This window comes from Perognathus longimembris, chromosome 10 (genome assembly GCF_023159225.1).
Source record: "Perognathus longimembris pacificus isolate PPM17 chromosome 10, ASM2315922v1, whole genome shotgun sequence".
Taxonomy (NCBI): Eukaryota; Metazoa; Chordata; class Mammalia; order Rodentia; family Heteromyidae; genus Perognathus; species Perognathus longimembris.
In genome coordinates, this window is record NC_063170.1 from 44,084,771 (window position 1) to 44,106,402 (window position 21,632).

The window sequence follows — 21,632 nt, forward strand, 5'->3', positions numbered from 1 at the left end:
CTGGTCTTGCTCCAAAGCTATTGGCTTCTAACCTTAGACTAACACTTGCTCCTCCCCATTCATTTCAGGCCTAAGTTTCCATAAACTTTTTTAAAGTTCATCTGCCAGGAAGAAGCTTAGAAAAAGAAATCTTCTTTGTAAATGCATACTAATATCCTTATGTACATTCCTTGGTCCATTGAATTTTTTTGTATGTTTAGCTCACCCAGTGTCCACAAATATACCAGAGGTAAGCAGTGTTGGAGGTGGGAATTTGGAACTGACAGAGCATGAGTAATTTAACCAGGGTAACCTGGCTGGTGAGTAGCAGATCTGGCTAATGCCAACCATAGTACATATTGCTCTTTTACATTGCAGCAAATCTGCATACATATATGAAACTTGTGAAAACAAAATTGCATATATTTTTTTGCTGTCCTGGGGTTTGAACTCAGGACCTGGGAGCTATTCCTGTGTCCCTTTTGCTCAAAGCTAGTGCTCTATCACCTGAGCCACAGCTCCACTTCTGCCTTTTTCTAAGTAGTTTATTGGAGATGAGAGTCTCATGGATTTCTCCGGGGCTAGTTTCAAACCATGATCCTCAGATCTCAGCCTCCTGAGTAGCTGGGATGAGCCACTGGTACCTGGCAAATCGCATATATTTTAAGTTCACTTTATTTCATGTCAAACAAATACTTATCTATTAGTCTTCAATTTCTTAGCCTGCAACAAAATATAAATTTAATTTGATCTTCTTACCATGCTGATCCTTTACAAATAACTTGTCTTATTAGAGTAGATTCCTTACCTTAAATATTCATTTGTACTAAATTCTCAACACAGGATACATAAACAATGAGAAAAGAAATAGAGAAATAAGTGAGTCAGGGAAAGAATAAAAAAATAAATGATTGAATTAAGGAATAAAACCAGTTGTAAATATCTGTCTCGTATAGGCATATTTTTTAAAGTCTTATTAAACTGTGGTCTAGGATTTTACAAATCAATTTGTAGCATTTCCTTGTAAGGCACATTCTATACTATTTTCTATGGAAAATGTCAGTTAGTTCTAACCTATTACTTACTTCACTGTGCAGTTAATTTTAAGACTAAGTGAATTCTCTCTAAGAACTTCCAACTGAAGCTCAGTCAACTTTCAATAACACTTCTAAATAGCCACACATCTAAAGCCCCTCAAAATTTCCTAGGTGAGGTTCAGGTTCAGTGTTGCTCAATCAATGTAAATATTGTATTTTCAGGAAATCTTTGTGAGCATTCTTTACGAACTACTTCTTTGCGAAACAGCAGCTGGCTTGGCGAGTAGGAATTCCGCATTTCTGGTGATGGTACCCATGGATTTTCTTCTATGGTATAATAAATATGCTATCAGCAGGCTCTAATATTTTTCAAAGATTTACGAGCTTATAATGCCTGTGGTTTCTTGGACACCGCCACAAAAGATTTACTGAAGTACTGGCAAGCACACAACCAAGTTAGGCAGAAAGAACCAAAATTCCTCTCCAGGACAAAATGAAACACATTTTCTCCATCTTAGTTCACCGACTTTGCTTAAGCAGATTTCCACAAAGCAGTGGAGCGTTAACTAATCCAGTGCAAGTAACAGAAGCAGCCTTCATGCAGGCAGCCCCACTGTGCTAACTGCTTATCTGGCTAAATCTTGAAGTCTCACCCTTAGGACCATCTTTTACCCTCTGGGTAAAGTCATCAGGCTCAAGACCAGGGAGAACTGGAAGAAAAGAAAGCCCCACTCACTTCTTCCTGCCTCTATTCTTCACTCCATATGGAGTGCCTCCCTCCCCACATCCTCCAACAACGGCTCCCACCCACTCCAGTCTCTCCCACCCTCACCCATGTGCTTTCCTTCTCAATCTCGTGTGTGTGTGTGTGTGTGTGTGTGCCTGCATGCCCATGTGTGTGCCAGCACTGGGGCACACTCTTACACTGTCTCACACTTTGATTTTGCTCTTTTGCTCAAGACCAGCACTCTACCATTTGAAATGCCCCTCTGCTCCCAGCTTTTTCCCAGTTACAAACTGAAGATGAGAATCTCATGAATGGATGAAGGAAATGTGCTATATATGCATACTGGTATTTTACTTATCTGTTAGAAAGCATGATATTGTACCATTTGTAAAGAAATGGAAAGACTTGTATGAAATTATGTTAAGTGAAGTAATTCAGACCCAGAGATAAATGTGGAAGCTAGATTTAGCCTTAACCCCTCACAGGCCATGGATTTTTCGTAGTAAAAAAAGTGATTGTGTTCCCTTCAGAGTATTTGGATGTTCAGTGATGTTTAAAAAACAACATGCTGGGGCTGGGGATATAGCCTAGTGGCAAGAGTGCCTGCCTCGGATACACGAGGCCCTAGGTTCGATTCCCCAGCACCACATATACAGAAAAAAACGGCCAGAAGCGGCGCTGTGGCTCAAGTGGCAGAGTGCTAGCCTTGAGCGGGAAGAAGCCAGGGACAGTGCTCAGGCCCTGAGTCCAAGGCCCAGGACTGGCCAAAAAAAACATGCTCATTAGAAATTACAAAAAACATTTTGACTCAAGGGCCAGGTGTTTAGAAGGTAACCTAAATCAGCACCCAGGAATGCTTGTCCCCAAATAGTACTATTGCTTTGCTCCATTCCCCTGGTACAACCCCTCATCACCCTTCCACCTTGATGAGCCTTCCACATTGATGAGCCCCCACACACAGCTGGCCATGAGAGCCTATCACAGCTTGAATCTTCTTAACTCCCAGGATAAACTGAGTTGTTCCCCACTCATGCTTTTTCTTACAGAACTTGCTCAGGGTCAGCGGTCAGCATATTCTGGGTGACAGGATGTAAAACTCCATGTTAAGTAAGATACTAACCATTCATTTTTAGGAACCCCAAATATTGCCTGGGTACTTTTATTTATCCAATGTCAGTTATCAGAGGCTACTTCCAGATTTTTTCCACCAAATTATATTCCTAATTCAGTTGAGTGTGCGCATATAGTCTTTAAATTTGCTAGATGGGGGAACCATTCATTATGCACTGAGCTCAAAGTCCCCTCCCAAGGGAGCTAGAAAATTGTCGTCCACAGTCAAGGCAGCGAGCTGGCTCTGCCCTGTTGTGTCTGACCAGGCCTTCACAGATGATCAAGCAGAAAATGATCCTATCCACTTGAGTCAAATGCTCAATTTTATGAAAGCAATGTAGCAGCTTCTAGTGAATGAAGAGCAGATGCGTGGTCCCAGCACTGCAGTCTCCGTCTATCTCAGCCCTAGGTCCTGCAATCTGTGTTGAACACCCCAGGCAGCCTCACTGGCCAGGCATCTCTGCCTCACCTTTGTTTCTTCATTTCCAGTTAAAAATGTAATACATGTTCATCACAGATCTCCCTGTGTCTCTGTTCTTCTCTCTCTTCAACAAGAAGCAGTTGGAAAGCTATTGGTTCTGTGGAGGTCTGCAGATCACATGTTAATGGGAATGGGGTTTAGAAATTTCCTCAATTTAAAAAAAAAAAAAAAACATGGCTAGATGTCAAAGGCTAAGCCTATTTACTCAACAGCCTGAGTGATAGCAATCCCCTAACTGTTTAATAATAGGTTTATTTGAAAACTAGGTAATCTCCTAGGCATCCATTCCTCTGGGCAATACCAAAACAAAGAGAATAAAACTTGACTATTTCATTGCTTGGCTCCCCCCTCAAAAAAAAAGAAAAAGAAAAAGAAAAACTATTTCATGTTACATCCAAAATTTACACCAGTCAATTCTCAAAATAACTAGGAAAGCACAAGACAAAGGCCCCTCAGAAATGCCTGGAGATGTCCATTTCATTATCACATCACTTATTTTTGTGGCTAACAAACAAATGTCATACATGCCAAACAAGATTATTACCATGAAATCTTTTTAAGAGAGAAATTTAAGAATAACCATTGGAAGAATATCTAATTAATCATTTGGAGAAAGTTTTATTTTGGGAGGAAAAAAGCCCTGACATCTCTAGATAAGCAAGCACAGGTTAAAGCCGGGAAAATTAGCTGTGAGACATGAACTCAAATGCTTTCATGCTAGAAAACATGGCTTCCTCAGCTATGTTTCACAGTGATTTTATAGCCCCATCTGGATTCACTTCCAGGAAAGTTAAAGAGTCAAAGCATATCTGATGCGATTCTTTTCCACCCATGAAGTTCTATGATTTCATGAAAGAAATGTGAGAGAATTACCCTGACGTTTAATATGATGCATGCAGAAAAACATCATGGAAAATTCAGCATATAAATGGCAAGACCTTCAGCTTTACCACAAAATTGACAGCTTCTAATTTACATAAGATTATGAGTCTTGGAAGGGAGGGATGATGAAATTTACCTTCCCACCAAAATGTGTACACTAGCCTGAAACACCCTTGTAATTTTCTACCTTCTTATGTGTGACTTTAAAACCTCAAATCTGAGAAATTCTTCCATCCTGCAATGAGATGAAGACACAAATCCTGAGAGACTTGTCTAGGTATTCTTCTATTTGCTTTCTCCTTGTGTTCCTCCTGCTCCTTCTCCACCTCCTCCTCTCTTCCTTCTGTTCTTCTCCTTGTTCTTCTTTTGTAATATGTATTAATTACAGAAAAGGATTTCCCTGTAGTATTCCAGACATGCACTTACTGTCTTTTGCTTGGAATAACACTGTTGTTTAATGAAGGGGATTCTCCTAAGAAGTATTATCAACACATGTGTTTTGGGTTTTTGTTTGTTTTTTTGTTTAACATTTTAATGTTATTTAGTCATAGACCCCATCCCCCATGCCTTGTTTACTTGGGGTCAAGGAATTACTTTGATAAACATTTAGTGAGCTGGAACTTCAAAATGGAAAATCAAAGTACACATAGAGTCAATGGGATAAACCTATACACAGGTACACAGTTCACATACAGAACACAACCAAAATAAAAATCTCCAAAACACTAGTCCTTCATATTAGCTATACTGGTCCGTTTCCCCTTACTCAAAACACTATACCACAGACTGGGTAAGTTAGAAGAAAAAGAAGTAGATTTGGGCAAGGTTCTTTTGGAGGTAAAATTGAAGTCCTGCAAAAAAATGTGGAATGCGTCACAAATTTGCATGTTATCCTTGTGCAGAAGCCTTGCTAATCTTCTCTGTATCATTCCAATTTTAGTATATGTGCTGCCGAAGCGAGCACTCAACACGTGTTTTAAAAATACATGCACATGTGCACGCAGGGCCTAAAGATCATTTCAGGACTGGAAGTGGGCATGGTATTTTTGTTATTGTTGTGGGGGGTTGTTGTTTTTTGGGGGGTTATTGGGTTTAGAGGGATGCTACTGTGCCTAAACTTGCTATTCATTCTACTTTACCACCAGAATCAAACCATTAATTTCTGCACTCATTGTGAAGGACCAGAAAAATAATTACTGGTTTTTAGAAATGCAAGAGCTATTTATGTTGCTTTTGAAATTTCATTTCTGCTCAAGTTCTACAGAATAGTTCCTTCCACAGAAGAGGGCTTTATAATAGCAAAAATAAGTGACATGTTTTCAAATATGGAACTGCCACCAAAAATGTCAGGGGACCACACAAGACCTTCCCAGGATATTCCTAAAGCCACAGTTTACCAATCTTAAATGACCAATGGCTTACCATTGACCGTGGGTGGGTGGAGAGAGCAAAATCTGTTCTTAAACTGTACCAATAGGATTGTAGGACAGGGTACATTTTAGGGCCAGCAAGATAGCTTTGTAAAAATATAGCTGGCCTTGGGTGATCCTTGAGGCCCCTAGTCCAGTGGCTAGGGAAGCACAGGTGTGTAAAAGCCTCATGGATGTAAAAGCCTCATGTAAAAGCCTCTGATGCACAAGACACTTAAAAACTGCTGAAATACACAGAAGCAATAAGCTCCTAGAGAACGGGTTCATGGAGTGTTCCATGGTGTTGAGTTTCTGCAATTTCCTTAAGAAATCTCATTGGAGAATTCCAAATATCAAACTCGGAGGTGTAGAAAGACTTTCAGGAGTTCAGTGGGGCACCGGGATGCCTGTCTGGGCAAACAACGGCATCAAGTGTGACCATCCACATCTAACCCTTCACACACTAAAAACAAATCCATTCCACAACATTCTGAGTCAAAGGAAAATTCATGCCAAGAAAAAGAGAGAAAGATGAATCAAGACGGTAACTATCCTTTCTGGGTGTGGTGACACATGCCTGTAATCCCAGTACTCCAAAGACAGTGACAAGAAGATTATAATTTCTATGTCAGCCTGTGCTGAGACATCAGATCCTAGCTCAGAAAGACATGGATGGGGGAGGGGTAGATGGCTCAGTGGTAGACCATTTGTCCAGCATATGCAGGTCTAAAAGGTTGGGCTTGATTCCCCGGCACCACATAAACAAGCAGATGTTAACTATCCTGGTTTCTGCTGACAAACTAAATAGGCAATTTCCTCATTCTTTTTTTAAGTATTCAGATATTTAAAGAATATAGAGTTTTAAGAAATGGTCTATTTTCCCAAATTTTTGAAATTACCGCTTTTGTAGTGGAAAGCAATCTTAGGACTCATACATGCAGGATCGAATCTTTGCTCTACTATTTACTAACTGCATGACTGAGTCATTTGCTCACTTCTTTTGTAAACTCTTTTCCTCTGTAGTAAAAATCAGGAGAACAGTAAGTAAAGAGAAGGTTCTCACATGACTGATTGGCCCTGGGCTGTCTGAAGATGTGCGCCGTCTGTAGTAGTATCTTGTTGGGAGGGAAGGATGGGAATGGGAGAGAAATCCAAATTGTGAATGGGTAGAGATGCTTGTCAGGATAGCAGAGGTGCTCTGTCATTGGGCAGGGAAGCTGAAACTGGAAATGAAAACAAAACTAGCATCATCTTGGAACAATTAAATCTATGACTTGTATAATCTCTGCCCTGGTCCCAATACAAAACAGAGAAGAAGAAAAGGTCTTTCAAAGCACTTATATAAAGCATCCGTGAGATGGACACTCCATCTGGAAAGAATGAGAAGATTAACTTCAGCATGCTCATGGGACCTAGAGAACATTACCTTGAGATACATCAGAATTATCTCCCAGTGCCCAGAAAATTTGGGCAAAGAACACATGGGGACAAAGATGCTGAGAAAATGCAGGTTAGCATTTGATACTGTGAGACTGATTTTGATCCTATCAAACTAGTCACATGTAAGAAATTTTATTTCAGGTATATATAAAGCTTCTAGCACAAACTGAGAATATCTACTTAGTACCTTTCATTTTAGGAACTGCCTCTCCCCCTCTCAAATTCAGACCTGCCATCATAATATAAAATGATTCAGCCAGAAAGCAGAGAGTGTGTGCCCAGAGAAGAAGAGATAGGGACAAGAGACAGTCTCCAAGGGCACAAACCCAAGGACACACTCTCTTCATCTAGGCTCTATCAGCTAAGTCTCCAACTCCTCCCCAAATCCTATCAAATTAACATGAATCCACTGAGGGGGACAGAGCCCTCCAGATGCAATCACTTCCACCAAGCCCCACCGCTGACTACTGGTGCATGGGAGTTGGAGACTGAGTCTTTAACACATGAGCCTCTGAAGGGACATCTCAGATCCAAATGTTAAGTGCAAAATTAGATAGTGGGTTAGTGGGTCCCTGCTCCAGGACTTTTGTACTAGGGACAATAAAAGGCTAGAAAATAGTCTCTGGTTGTTCTATTTTCTGTGGCTCACTCTATGAGATAAGCCTGTATGGAGTGAGAGGCAGAGCTAGAGACTAGCAGTACTGCATCTCCTGGCTTCACCTTCAGACTTGCTTGTCTCAACACTGTGCAATATGTGTCTTCTGTGGTCTCCATGAGATAAGAGATTTTTCTAATATCTTTCCTTCCATGTTGTTTAAGTCACTCAGTAAGCTCTTATCACATGCATCACACAAAACCTTAAACGAATGCTCCACTGGCAATTGATCTCACTCTCTAAGCATTTATATAGGTGACAAATATTAGCATTGTTTAGACTGATCTGATTTTCAATCTCCATAAGTATTTACAACCATCTGATCAAAAGTATCAAGACGATGCATTTACTTACCAAAATGTACCACCATGTTTAAGAAATGAACCCCACGGCTGCACATCCCAGCTTCGAATCTGAGCTCCACATGCACAATGGACTCCGGAATGCCTCTTAGACCCCCTTTAGAACCACAGGGGATGCACAGTCCCAGTGTTGGAGATGTTGCCAAGGGACTCCTCTCCAGGAGCTGGCATCTGCTGAGGAGAGCTGCCTTGCCTTGATTAATGTTGCCACTTGTTCTAGACAGACTTTGCAAACCCTCTAATTCCCAGTTCTGGAAAACAGTGTAGAGGCAAGCCTTCTCCTGCGCTCTGCATGGGGTCCATGGAAACCTCTGTTTCCATTGTTTCCAAATATCCAATTCCTTCTCTGACCATTCCTATTTCCTGCTTCCTGAACCAGCATATGGCTTCTGGGAGCTCCCCCAAATATACTTCCTGCATGCAAACTCCTTGCTAGATTCTCATTCCTTGGACAGCCAACGTGCAGCAACTTGTAAGATCCAGGAAGTCAACCGATTTATCTGTGTCTCTATTTCCTCATGTATCAAATGAAGATAATAAAATTATATTATGACCTATGTTGCAGTAAGATAAGAATTAAGGTACTTTTTATATACTAAACTAAAATGCGTAGCACAAAACAGCACCTTCATTCTCAGTGATTCTTTTATATTTTTAAGAGTTGCATTAGTTATTGCCATATAATAGTGAATTGACTCCAATTTCCCCTGTATATAAGCTAAATTAATTACTCAGATTAAACACATTTCCAAGGAACACCAACTTTGGACACAAAAAAAGTTGGAGCTTATAGGGTTCCTGGTTCAAACATTTCCCTCTGCCTTGGTTCATTTCAAGTTCAAGTGTATAGGCCTTCAGGGCTCACAGAAGGAGATTCATCTACTGACTCAAGCTTGTGCCTGAGAGATGGTGCTGAGGGGGTTAGCAGAGAGTGTGGTTCTTGCCAATCTGTCGTTTTTATAAGTGGTACTTTGTACTTGTGCCCAGAGGTGCTGGTGATGAGTGTGTTGCTATAAAACTAGACATAAAACATGTGAAATGGAGCCTAAATCATAAATACAAAAATTCTAACAGCAGGTTAGATTTTATTACTCTCATTTGTCTCAAATTGACAGATCGCATTGCTCTTGGCATGCCTTTGTGTGCTGTATGCAAATCAAAGGTAAATATGTGCCCAGACAATTAAATTTTGCTCCATTGTGAGGTCAATCTTGATAAGTAAGCATTGTTCATAACTCCTCATGTTTGTTTTACTATCCTATTAGGAAAGATAAGTCACATACATTTGTGTTGCACAGAAAGTGAGTCACTAAATATTGCAAGGCACAAGACAGAAGTGGGGAACCTGTTAGGAAAGTCTAGGATCTGACCCAACCAGAAGTTGCCTTCTTTGTAAATTGTCATTGTTAGCTAGGAGTCTTGATATAAGGACAATTAAGCGGAAGGAAGGAAGGAAAGATGGCTTAGAGAAGGACTGAAGTTATTCTGAACTCTCTCTACCTATACATGCCTGGTCTAGCACCATAACTTTTTTAAAATTAGTTTATTTGTTGTAAAAATGATGTACAGAGGGGTTACAATTTGATACATAAGGCAGTGAGTACATTTCTTATTGAACTTGTTACCTCCTTTCTCATTTTTCTCCCACCTTCTTTCCTAGGCAGTTCCTCCTCTCCCCACCCCTGAGTTGTACAGTTGTTTTACAGTATATTGTCTTGTAAGTATTGCTGCTGCATTGGTTTGCCTTTTACCTTTTGTCTCACCATTCTGATGTCCCTCCTTCCCTTTCCTAGTTCAGACAAACTTATATACAATACCCAGGGTGCCAAAATCAGTTACAGTGACATCAGGGTTAAAACCATGAGGAAGGAAGAAAGACAAAAGAAAACGGCATAATTTCACAAGGTATGGTGAAAATAACAACAAAAATGATAAACCACTTATTTCCATAACTTGGAGTTCATTTCTCTTAGCATCTTATGTGTTTATATGGGCATAGCTATTGAGCTATTGTGATCTTCTGCTATATCCTAAACATGTACTAATTATTACCAATGAAGGAAACCATAGAGTCTATGTTTCTTTGGGTCTGGCGAACTTCACTTAGTATTTTTTCCAAATCTTTCCATTTCCTTACAAATGGGGCAATGTCATTCTTTCTGATAGATGCCTAGAATTACATTGTGTATATGTACCACATTTTCTTGATCCATTAATCTACTGAAGGGCATCTGGGTTGGTTCCATATTTAGTGATGGTAAGTTGTAGCACCATAACTTTAAAGACTGTCTATAAGTCAACAACTCCCAAATCTGCATTCACTTCCTCTCCCAGGAAAGATGGTTGGTCCTCTTTGTTCAAAAACCTGCTTTCCTCTAGGTCTCTTTAACTCAAGAAATAATGCTAGCTTTCTGATGATTACCCCCCTCCAAAAAATCTTGAAGCTAACCTCTCTGTACATCAGTTTGATAATAAAAATTTGAGAAAAAAAAATCTTGAAGCTATTTTTCCCTACATCCAGTTAATCTCCAAATATGTGATGAATCTGTGTGCTACACTCTACCTTTAACCCCAACGCAAGCCCCAGCCTCACTCTCTTCTCCTATAGCCATTCAACATCTTCTACGATGGATTTCTTACTATTCTTCAAAGCCCAGTGCTTTGCTTTCCACACTAATCACACCCTCTATTCCCACCTCTATGTCTTTGTGTGAGCTCTCTTCTAGGCCTAGATTGCTGTACCCTTGGTCCACAGGGCAGCAGTTCTTCTTATTCAGATTCTTCTTATTCAGTGTAAGTGGCTTCTTCTCAATGATGCATCCTCCTACCACACACACTAATGACTAATGAAGGTAATGAGAGGTTTATCATTTCTTTTTAAGCTTTTGCAAATAGACTATTATCACCATATAGATTTTCATTTTGTATTTATCTGATTGCTTGCTATCTGTCTTTCCTACCAGAAAATAAGAGAACAGAGCCTTTGCTTTGTTTGCTCTGTCTCCTACCAATGCCCAATTACTAAAGTAGGTGCTCAGTATAAACTTGTTGAATAAAGGAATGAGTAAATGAATGAATGAATGAATGTCACTAAGGATTTTTTTAAAAGCCTAAAACAATACTAAGCTAGACACCAGTGGCTCACACTTATAATCCTTGCTACTCCAGAGGTTGAGATCTGACTCAACTCAAAGCCAGCCCAGAGGAGAAAGTCTGAGAAATTCTTATCTCCAATTAACCCAGCAAGCCAGAAGTGGCTCAAGTGGTAGGGTACCAGCCTTTAGTAAAACATCTAAGGAACAGAACCCACATCCTGAGTTCAAGCTCCAGTAACAATATACAAAATAATAATTGTAATAATAGTAAACAAAAATATAATAGAACAAGACCAAAAAGATAAAAGCATATAGGTATTAGATAATATGCAACTATGTTCTGACCACCATTAGTCACTCTGTCTTTTAATTTAATCTAATCACATGTCTCTGAATTAAAGTATGTTTTGATTATTTAAACATTTTAAGTTGAAGAAACCAAAATTCAAGGAAGTTAATTTTTTACAAGTGAAGACTATTAAAGAAATGTCAAATGACCCTGAATTTAGAACCCAGCCTCTTTGATGAGAACACAGCTCTTCATCCATTTCTCTTTTCAGCCAGTAATGAGAAGTAGGCAGTCATGGTCAAGATGTTTTTTTATCTAGTCATCACTGGCAAAGATTTTTTTATTCCAATTATACTTCATGCAAAGAATCTATCAAGAGAGTATGCTCTTTATACTAATCAAGGAGTGAAGAGTTTTATACAGTAATAGAAGTTTAACCATCAAAATATAATTCATATTCACCTTTGAAAAGGAAATATAGGGGCTAGGAATTTAGCTCAGTGGAAGAGTGCCTGTCTGGCGAGCGCAAGGCCCCAAGTTCAGTCCTCAGCTCTGGGGGAAAAAAAAAACTGTAAAAGACTGAAAAGGAAATATATACCTACTTGCCCTATACATAGACTAGACTAGATCTGTCTCTCTCACTCTCTCTTACACACACACACACACACACACACACACACACACACACACACACACAAAACCCATTATTTTGGGGTCTCCTAATATCACATAAAGGTCTGTCTTGTAAAAGCCAAAGTTTGTGAGTAATGACTTAGATCTCTGGGCTTTATCATCTTCTGCATATAATTCCAGTGCACCTAAGTTTTCCCACCTTCTGGGGGAAAAAGGCCATACCATCCACACTTTCCCCAATAAAACAACACCATTCTCAAAAGATGATTTTCATTGCTTCCATGGAATGTGGCAAACATGTCAGCTTTTTACAAATAGAACAATTTTTCTCTTTTGGCCCATGAAGTATGAAACGAGGGGATAGTACCAGATGGCCTCTGAGATCCTGCCAGCTCCAGCCTCCCAGGAATCCACAAGTATAGTGGGAAGAACAGAGACTTTGGAGTAAAACAGCCCCAAATGGTAACAGTGAACCTCTCTGCACCTTTATCAATCTATAAAACTGATGTAATAAATCTGCTTGTTGGACTGGTTATAGAGACTGATAAGGCACTTAGTACAATGAGCAGCACCAACATGTTTCAAAATCATGACTTTTATTGTTGCTATGGGTTCAATTCTATCCTGCAGAAATAGATACAAAGAAGCCTCAACCCCAGTACCACAGACTATGAACTGATTTGGAAATAGTGCCATCCCACAAGCAATCAAGTTAAAACGATGTCATTAGTGTGTACCCCAAACCCATCTAGACAGCCAATATTCTTAAGAGAAGGGGAAATGTGGTCACAGAGATAGATAGAAACACAGGCAGAAGGTTGTGCATCGCCAAAGGCAGAGCTCAAGCCAGAGAATGCTTCAGGTTGCCAGAAAGCAAGCTAGGCAGGAAACATGGAACAGGATATGCTGAGCATCTCTGAGAAGGAACTGACCTCTATCACCTTGAACTTGCAACTCATAGCAGAAAATTTCACTAGTTTTCACTTCCATTGGAGGATTAAAAAAAAAAACTGCAGTAGCAAAAAGAAAGGAGGGGTTTCCTGGATAAAAGAATGTCTACTTTGTTAAAATGTTAAAAGTTAGAGACATGCAGGGCACCCGTGGCTCATACCTGTAACCTTATCTACTTAGGAGGCTGGGATCTGAGGATTGTAATTCGAAACCACTCCAGGAAGAAAAGTCTATGGGACTCTTATCTCCAATTAACTACCAAAAAAGCTGGAAATGGATCTCCAAATAACTACCAAAAAAGCTGGAAATGGATCTCCAAGTCACTACCAAAAAAAAAAAAAACAAAACTGGAAATGGAACCGTGGCTCAAATAGTAGAGCAAGAGTGCCTAGGGACAGTCCCAGAGACTCTGAGTTCAGGCCCCAGGACTAGCACTCAAAGAGAGAAAGAGAGAGAGAGAGAGAGCCAAAGATGGAGAAATATTAAGATTTTATAAAGCTAGGTGAACAACACATAAATATTTAAATGAAGGGGCTGGGAATGTGGCTTAGCAGTACAGTCCTTACCTAGCATCATGAAGCCCTGGGTTCAATTCCTCAGCACCATATATATAGAAAAGGCCAGAAGGGGTGCTGTGACTCTAGAGGTACAGTGCTAACTTTGAGCAATAAGAAGCCAGGGACAGTGCTCAGGCCCTGAGTCCCAAGCCCCAGGACTAGCAAGAAAAAAAAAAAATGAATGAACTACTCCTTTTTGTTTTTTACTGATTAATATAGGGGCTGAGGGCCTGGTTCAACTGGCACAGGATCTGACTATCCAGTCTAAGGCCCTTCATTCATACCCAGTACTATAGAAGTTAGAATTTTTCTGTTAAAGTAATTGTTTGACATAGCACTGCAATTTGAAGAGTAGCTTCCATCTTATAAAAAGCTATTTTAGGTATAATAATATTGGAGCTGTGGCTGTAAGAATTGTTTTTTTTAAGTTCCTGCTTTGGTCAGGTGTCCTGGTTTAGGTTCATTACTCAAATACACTTTTAACCCTTTTCCAACTAGCCCATCATGCAAGGTTGTGTTAGAAACCTCCCAGCATGTTGAGTAAAAAAGGGATACCCTAGAAACCTCCAAGGAGGGGTCACAGAGACGTGCTAAAAATAGGGAATAACAATTCTATCCCTGAAAAAACTAAGAAAAAGAGAGCTAAAAAAGGCACCATTAGATATTTCTCCAATAGTCCATTGGAAAGAATATTGAGGAAAAGATCTGAGAAGGTTCCAAATTAATAAGGCCAATTTTCCATTTTTAAGCTTACTTTATATGTAAACTAAGACTTATTCTGCATGTATGTGTGTATAATTGGTCTGTTATTCATAATACATAGGTGGTTTTTTAATCACTTATCAAAAGATGCTTATCTTCCCAATCAGGTCTAACCAAGTAGATGCATTCAGGAATTAACTCTGCCTCCAGATGAAGTAAAAGGGCATGTTTTAAGCTTAAACAGCAGCAAGGTCTTGAAATTTGATTATTTACAATATATGGGTCTTATAAAAGGTGTTTTGTTGTGTTTAACAGTTGAAGATTGCTTTTATTCCTGCATATAGTATTTTATTATTATCCTAAAATTGAAAGTTTAAAATTATTTCAAAACACAAATTCTAAGAGAAGAAGAAGTCAAGCTGGAAAGATATAAGGTGTGAGGATGTTTTTGTGGTTAAAAAACTAGTCCTGCTGGGGATATAGCCTAGTGGCAAGAGTGCCTGCCTCGGATACACGAGGCCCTAGGTTCGATTCCCCAGCACCACATATACAGAAAACGGCCAGAAGCGGCGCTGTGGCTCAAGTGGCAGAGTGCTAGCCTTGAGCGGGAAGAAGCCAGGGACAGTACTCAGGCCCTGAGTCCAAGGCCCAGGACTGGCCAAAAAAAAAAAAAAAAAAACTAGTCCAGCCATGCCCACTAGCTAGGGTCTGTAGGTAGGAACAGAAAAGGAAAGATGAAAGGAATCATCTAGTACCCATACAAGTTGAAAAGGAAAGATGAAAGGAATCATCTAGTACCCATACAAGTTCTTTGGCAATCGCAAATCTTACAAAGCATGACTGCCTGAACTTTATAGAGTACCAGACCATAGTCAGAGGGGAATCGGAGAAACCTTCCTTGAAACAGGTGATAAACATGTGAGTGGTTCATCCCCAGTAACTGGGGAGAAACACAATGGATATTTGTCAATAGATGGTACCACCTGACCATGGTTGAGTCAAGACAACTAAAATGTGTGGACTTGACATTAATCCTCCATCAGACTTGTGGTGATTTATTCTTTATTGGTCAGCTCAAACCTGCCAACTACTAAGAAGTGGAATATGACCAGTAGCAAGGAGAAAGGAATGTCCACAAGGCACTTATTTAAGTCCTAGAAAATTGCCTGAAGAACCAGGAGCTGGGTCTCTCTTTCACTTTGCTTTCTCTCAGGTTGTGAGGCCTTTGGGTTCCTTCTTGGGTTTTCAGCCCATTCTCAATGACCTGGAGGCACATGTCTTAGAAAGAAGATAAAGTAGATATCATTTAGGAAGAAGAGTATAAAGTCCTGCTCACAACTGAGACAGCTATTCAAGCAACAGGAGAAGACCTTTCACCAGTCAAGGCCACTCCTATCAGAAGGAACAATGGATTGTATAGTCCCAATCCTCACCTTTTAGAGGGCTGGCCCAGGTTAAAGGCCACCCAGTCTCATAACACCCAGGTGATAGTTGCCCTTGGCTCCAAGGCCTCTGGGTAAATATGGGATTGGAGTATCAGCAAGAGAACTGACACCCAGAAAGGCTGAAAATGTAAGCCATCCTCCATCCCCAACAGGTCCTCCTATGAATATAACTCCTACCTCTATGAGATGAAAAATACAAAGTCAAAAGAAAGGGCCCTAGGAACTGAAATCTTTTGTCCATCCACTGGGCAGGCAACTGGTTGAAATTGGTTTGATGTTTATAAATCTGGTCTCTTACCTATGGCATGGAATCCTTGGAGACAGGAAGAATTAACATTTGTTTCTATCCTGTCTAAGTGCTTAATATTTGTCACCTCAGTCTTTTTGTCCAGGTCACAGGTGGGTATTATTCTTACTGTGTAGGTAAGGAGAACAAGGCTTTCCTACTATCCTCAGGTAAGAGATACGAAGGGTTGGAGCTAAGATTTGAGCCCAGGCTAGCATGACTTAAAAAGCTAGTTCCTTTATCACCACCATCATGCTACCTTTCTGTGATATAAATCCTTGTTTTAAAAGTCACAGACACAAAATGGCAGGGAAGGGCCAGGGCCAGTGCCAAGCAAGCCAAAACTGAGGGGGAAAAAAATGGGCTAGAGGCACAGCTCAAGTGGTAAAGCAAGCAAATCAATCAAGTACTAGGCCCTGAGTTCAAACCTTAAAAACTAGTGAAACTAAATGATTTCAACATGGGAGTTCCAGAAAAGCCCTAAGCCCCACCTTTGAGATCTAAATTCATGCAATCATCCTACATGATTGAAACTGCATTTCTATCACATCAGAACCATGGCAGGCAAGTGTCAACCTGCCTGTCTTAGCTCATGAAGATAAGGATGGCTGTCATTTGTGGATGACCTGTGCTTGGAAGGGAGAGGTGAATTTAAATTGATAATATGCTACACTAGGAAAGTGTGAGGCCCGTTCATGCCACTTCCAGTTGCATATTCTGGGTCAACGGGAGATTGTCAGAAGGAAAGTAACCCCTTAGGTTTCCATCTACTCTTTCCAAGCAGAGCCCAGAGGGACCCTTGTGTAGAAAGTGAAATGAAATCTGCACTGTAGCAATTGTTACAAGATTAGCTTGAAGTATGCAATTTTGGTGATATTCTATTTTTGTTATTTTGTAAAAATTATTGTTATCTTTACATCATTGTACAAAGGAGCTTTCATTTAACAAAACAGTTTGTGAATACAATATATCCTGATAAATGTTACTCCTTTCAGTATTCTCACCCATCTCTCCCCTACCCACCTTTCCTCTCTTCTTCATTTTGTAGGATATACATTGGATTCTTATCTGCATTCTGCCCCTCTTCTCCTCTTTATTCATCCACCCCTTTCCCTTTGACCCCACACCCACCTCTTTCATGAACCCACTTCCTGGTGTTTTATTTCACTGACCTCTGATTTTTTCCTTTCTAAGGACTTTACACTATTTCACATTGTATTTTTCAATTAAGCTACTTTAAAAAACTGTTTCCCTGTTTGGCATTGTTATTTCTAATTCAAGCATGTGAAGTCTACAAGGTTGATGGGAAATCTCAGGAGTGGTGACCAGTTCAAAAGAGTTTTATTCCAAATTGAAAATTAAGAGATGCAAGTATTTTTACCTTAACAATCATAATTTTAAATTAGTAACAGAATGTCCACACATTGCAGAATATACTGTGACAGGGTTTATACTACCCTTTGGTGTGTAATATGTCATGGGCTCTCTCCCATCCGGACTTTTCCTTCTTGAATTTGCCTGAGATGTCTTTATATAGTGAATCATCTGAGTTATTTTGTCCCTGTAAGCCTTATAAAGTTCTCTTGCTTTCAAAAGGATTATGAGCCAAATGCAATTCAAAAACTTGCAAGGGACTTTTTCATCAATGATAATTTGATTAAGGTTAGGTTATTAATCAGAACTTTCAAGCAAATTCCTAAACAAAGACTCAAGTGATTAAAATAATTTATCCATTTACCTCCTGTAGAAATTATTCACCGCTTCCCTAAAATCACAGCTTTGGAAGACAAAAAACACCCAAGATAGAATTTGTTTTTCAATGAAAATTATTAAGAGGTCATATTTTTATAGGAAGAAGGAAATTAGATTTAATTTTGGAGAGCAAATGCTCTGGTTTCTACTTTCAGGTGCTTACATGTGCCCGTGTTCTCATCTATTTGTTGTGTTCTAGTGTCCTCCAATGGCTATTCTCGAAAGTACTGGTATTACAGAATCTCTGCTCTGAATCACCAGGGGCTGAATGATGCATGAACTTTTTGAGCAAACCCATTCCAAAGAAACCCAGATCTCTCCATCTGGAATTATGGAATGTTGTGGCTCCTCTGAAAATCATTCTCCTTAGTAGAAAACAAGTTCAGAGTCATTATGTTACCAATTCTTGTCATTTACCTTCTCTTACTACCATATTGAGCCGTCTCGAAGATGCCAGATCCATTTATATGAAATCGACTGTTGGAAAAACTGTAGAAATAAAAGTATGATTTGACTTCTGTCACTTAGAGATACAGGTCAGAGTCATAGACTTTGCACAGCAAATAAAGCACAATGAAAGCTCAAAGTTGGCATGAAAGCCATTTGTTGCATGAATTTTTTTAAATACAGAAACTAAAATGATCCTGAATAAATAAGTAAACCTTCTGAACTATTAAAAAGCCTGAATGGGAATGTGTATTTTAAAGACCTCTTTGTATTTTTGTGATCACATTTTGTAGTAGTTTCAATAGATAAATAGTTATGGTAAAACCTAAGGTTAGTCTTGTAAGTTGATTCTGGGCAACTACAACCAGAACTGTCTTATTCTTCCCACTTTACCAAATCTCTTCTATGCCCACATCAGGTGTTGATCTGATACTCAAATAAATGTCCCAGTTGTAACCTAGAAAATATTATGACTCAACCTATGGGATAAGAGGGGCTCAATGAAGAGGAACTTGAACCTTTTAGATATATAACAAGAAGTCCTTGATCAGATAAAAATATGCACCGTCTCCCACTTCCCTAAAGAGATAGAGGACACAAAATATGATACAATTTGATATTACACAATGATCTGCATTTCCCGAAAGCATGTAATACCTTATCAGGTGTGTATCACTGATACAGAAACAGGCTTTTTTTTCTATGTTCCTAATGTACATTATTCAACAGATAGACAGCGTACTAGGAACCATTTTAAGTAGCCAATTTATGCTATAACCTCTACAATTTAAAACAGCGATAAGGCAGGATGACTGTCTGTAGGGACAATACTGGGGGTGTAATTCTTTCACCCAGCCCTTGCCATTCCATGGAAATTCCAGAGATCTGATCTTACATATGCAAAATAAGAAATCTGATAGAATATGTAAAGACTGAGTGTCAATATATAATTTAAACAAAAAATTAATCGTAGCTCTCAAGGAAATCTAATGACTGGCTACGTATTTCAGGTGAGTACCGAGTTGTAACCTGGCCCCAAATGGCACCTAGAAAAAGTATTAAAAGCAAGAAAGTCAGAGCTCTTAGCAAGGTGAAAGCTGCTATGAAGAAAAAAAAAAAAAAAGCACAGGTGTTTCCATGCACTTCTGCTTGAACCTGAACCTGGTTGCAGTTTTAAAGATAAGACTCTTAAGTCCCACTGACTGGTCCCCTCAAGTAGATAGCTGGGGTCCCTTGAGGAAGTCCCTTGTCAGTTCCTGTCACCATCCTTATTGCTGGACATAAAGGATCATTCATGAAAGAGCATGGCAAAGGACAAGTGGGCAAGTGTACACAGGAGGGGGTGACTGAATATGAAACGGTGGTATTGGTAACCACTCAAGGCCCAAAGAACCTTGCATCTTTGGAATTCTGTGTGAGATAACTCGCAGAAGCAGACGAATATGGGTATTTAAAATTCACTTCAACAACATCTCTAGCAGTCTTTGTCTGTCACCAAAATTGTGGCAGTGCCATGAAGTCGTGCCCACATTTATCCACAGCAGCTTACTCCAGCTATAGGTGGCCTGAAGAGAGACCGCACTGAGCACCCAGAAGTTCTGGTGCAGCCCTCACCCCACCCAAGCATCACCATCCACAGCTATTCTCTCCTGAGGATGCTTTTGACATGCAGGTGTTTGTAACTTTGAAAAGATCTCAGCAAGCTGTGGTAACTACATGAAGTTCTGTGTCTCTCCTTTAGGCTAATAATCCTCTTTGACTCACTAATTTGTGTGTTCTCCATTCAACCAGAGAATTGATAATGCAGTGGTCCCATCATCATTCGGGAAAAGAGAAAACCCCCAAATCAGTGTCATGATGAAATGTCTTTCTGTGCACATGCTGCCTCCTGTGATGATTACACTCACTATGGAGACTGGATGTTTTAGAAGTCATTAGGAAAACCACAGTTCCAACTCATCACTAGCCATGTCGGTGTGCAACAAGGTCCTTGGAATAAGCAAAGGTTTGTTTCTATTTCATGGTGAAGGCAAGCCAAAGGGGAGGGTCAGGGGAAGACGTCTGGCCTTCTTATTCCCAGGAAGAAACTTCACAGGAGTGTGAAAGTACTGTGTCCATCTACACCTGCCACAGTCACCCAAGTAAGCAGGGGAGAGAACTCACAATAGGAGACAGAAGCCCTGGATTCTAAAGGGTTTGGTTGATGGTGATTTTTTGTTGTTTTTGTTTGTGTGTGTGTTTCTTTTTTGCTTTTTCTTTTTTTATGTGGTTAGTAATGGTGGTACTGGGGTTTTGAAGCCAGGACCTCAGGACCACTTGGTAGGCAAGCATTCCAACACTTGAGCTGTAGCTGCAGCCCTCTTTTGGTACTTTTTATGGGTCTCATGTTCTTTGCTCAGAACAATGCCTCAAGTTACCATTCTCTTATTTCTGACTCCCACCTACATAGCTGGGATTATAGATGTGTACTCCATACCTAGCTTGTTGGCTGAAGTTGTGTCTTGACTAGTTTTTCTTAAGTTTTATCTGGATTGTCCCTGAACTGAAATCCTCACAGTCTCTACCTCCCATGGAACTTTGACTGCAGCTGTGAACCACTACCCTGGACCTTCAGCTTGCTCTTTGAGATAAAAGTCTGACTTTTAGCTCAGCCTGGCCTTGAACCACAATCCAACCATCTCTACCTCCCACATAGCTGGGACTATAGGCTTAAGCCACTAAGATTCTAAACATAAGATTCTAAATCTTATTTACCCACTCTCTCATCGTCTACCCTCCCAAGCAGGAGAGTAACCTAGGTGGGTCCTGGCATAGCAGGAGAAAGACTGAATGATTTGCAAAGATTTGTACAGCCCCAGTTATTCATGGAGCTCTTGATCTTGCATCTCAGATCAATCCCTTCTACCATCATGCATATGGATTTAAAATTATGGGTCTGCTTTTCAGGACTGATAGTGATCCTTGGTGTCTAAACAGGGCAGTGACTCACTCCACTCATCTCTCATTAGTGTATTTGTGCAGGCACCAACATTTAGCCTTGATCCTTAATCAGAAAGACTCTCATAGGTCTCCTAACTCGTCTGTTACTTCTCCTAAATTGTTTTAATTTCTTAATGAAGTCCACATTCAAGTCTATAAAGAATCCTTTTCATTTCCTCCAGCTCCACCCACTCCATTTAAAGAAAATAAAATCCTCCAAGTTATGCCAACCTTCCTACTATTAAGTAAAACTATCCTGGAAGTGGTGCTGTGGCTCAGGTAGTAGAGTACTAGCCTTGAGAGAAAAACCTCAAGGAGAGAGCCCAGGCCCTGAGTGCAAACCCCACAACTGACCAAAAAGCAGAAGCAGGAGAAAGAGGAGAAGGAAAAGAAGGAAGAGCTGGAGGAGGAGGG

At 40.0% G+C, this 21,632-nt stretch overlaps 1 non-coding gene across 1 annotated transcript; it reads right to left on the reverse strand.

Annotated features, from left to right (window-relative positions):
* Positions 1–5,073: 5,073 nt before the first annotated feature.
* On the reverse strand, positions 5,074–5,180 carry LOC125358923. Its single transcript, XR_007212443.1, has one exon. It is a non-coding gene; the product is annotated as a U6 spliceosomal RNA (small nuclear RNA).
* Between the last annotated feature and the right edge of the window lie 16,452 nt (positions 5,181–21,632).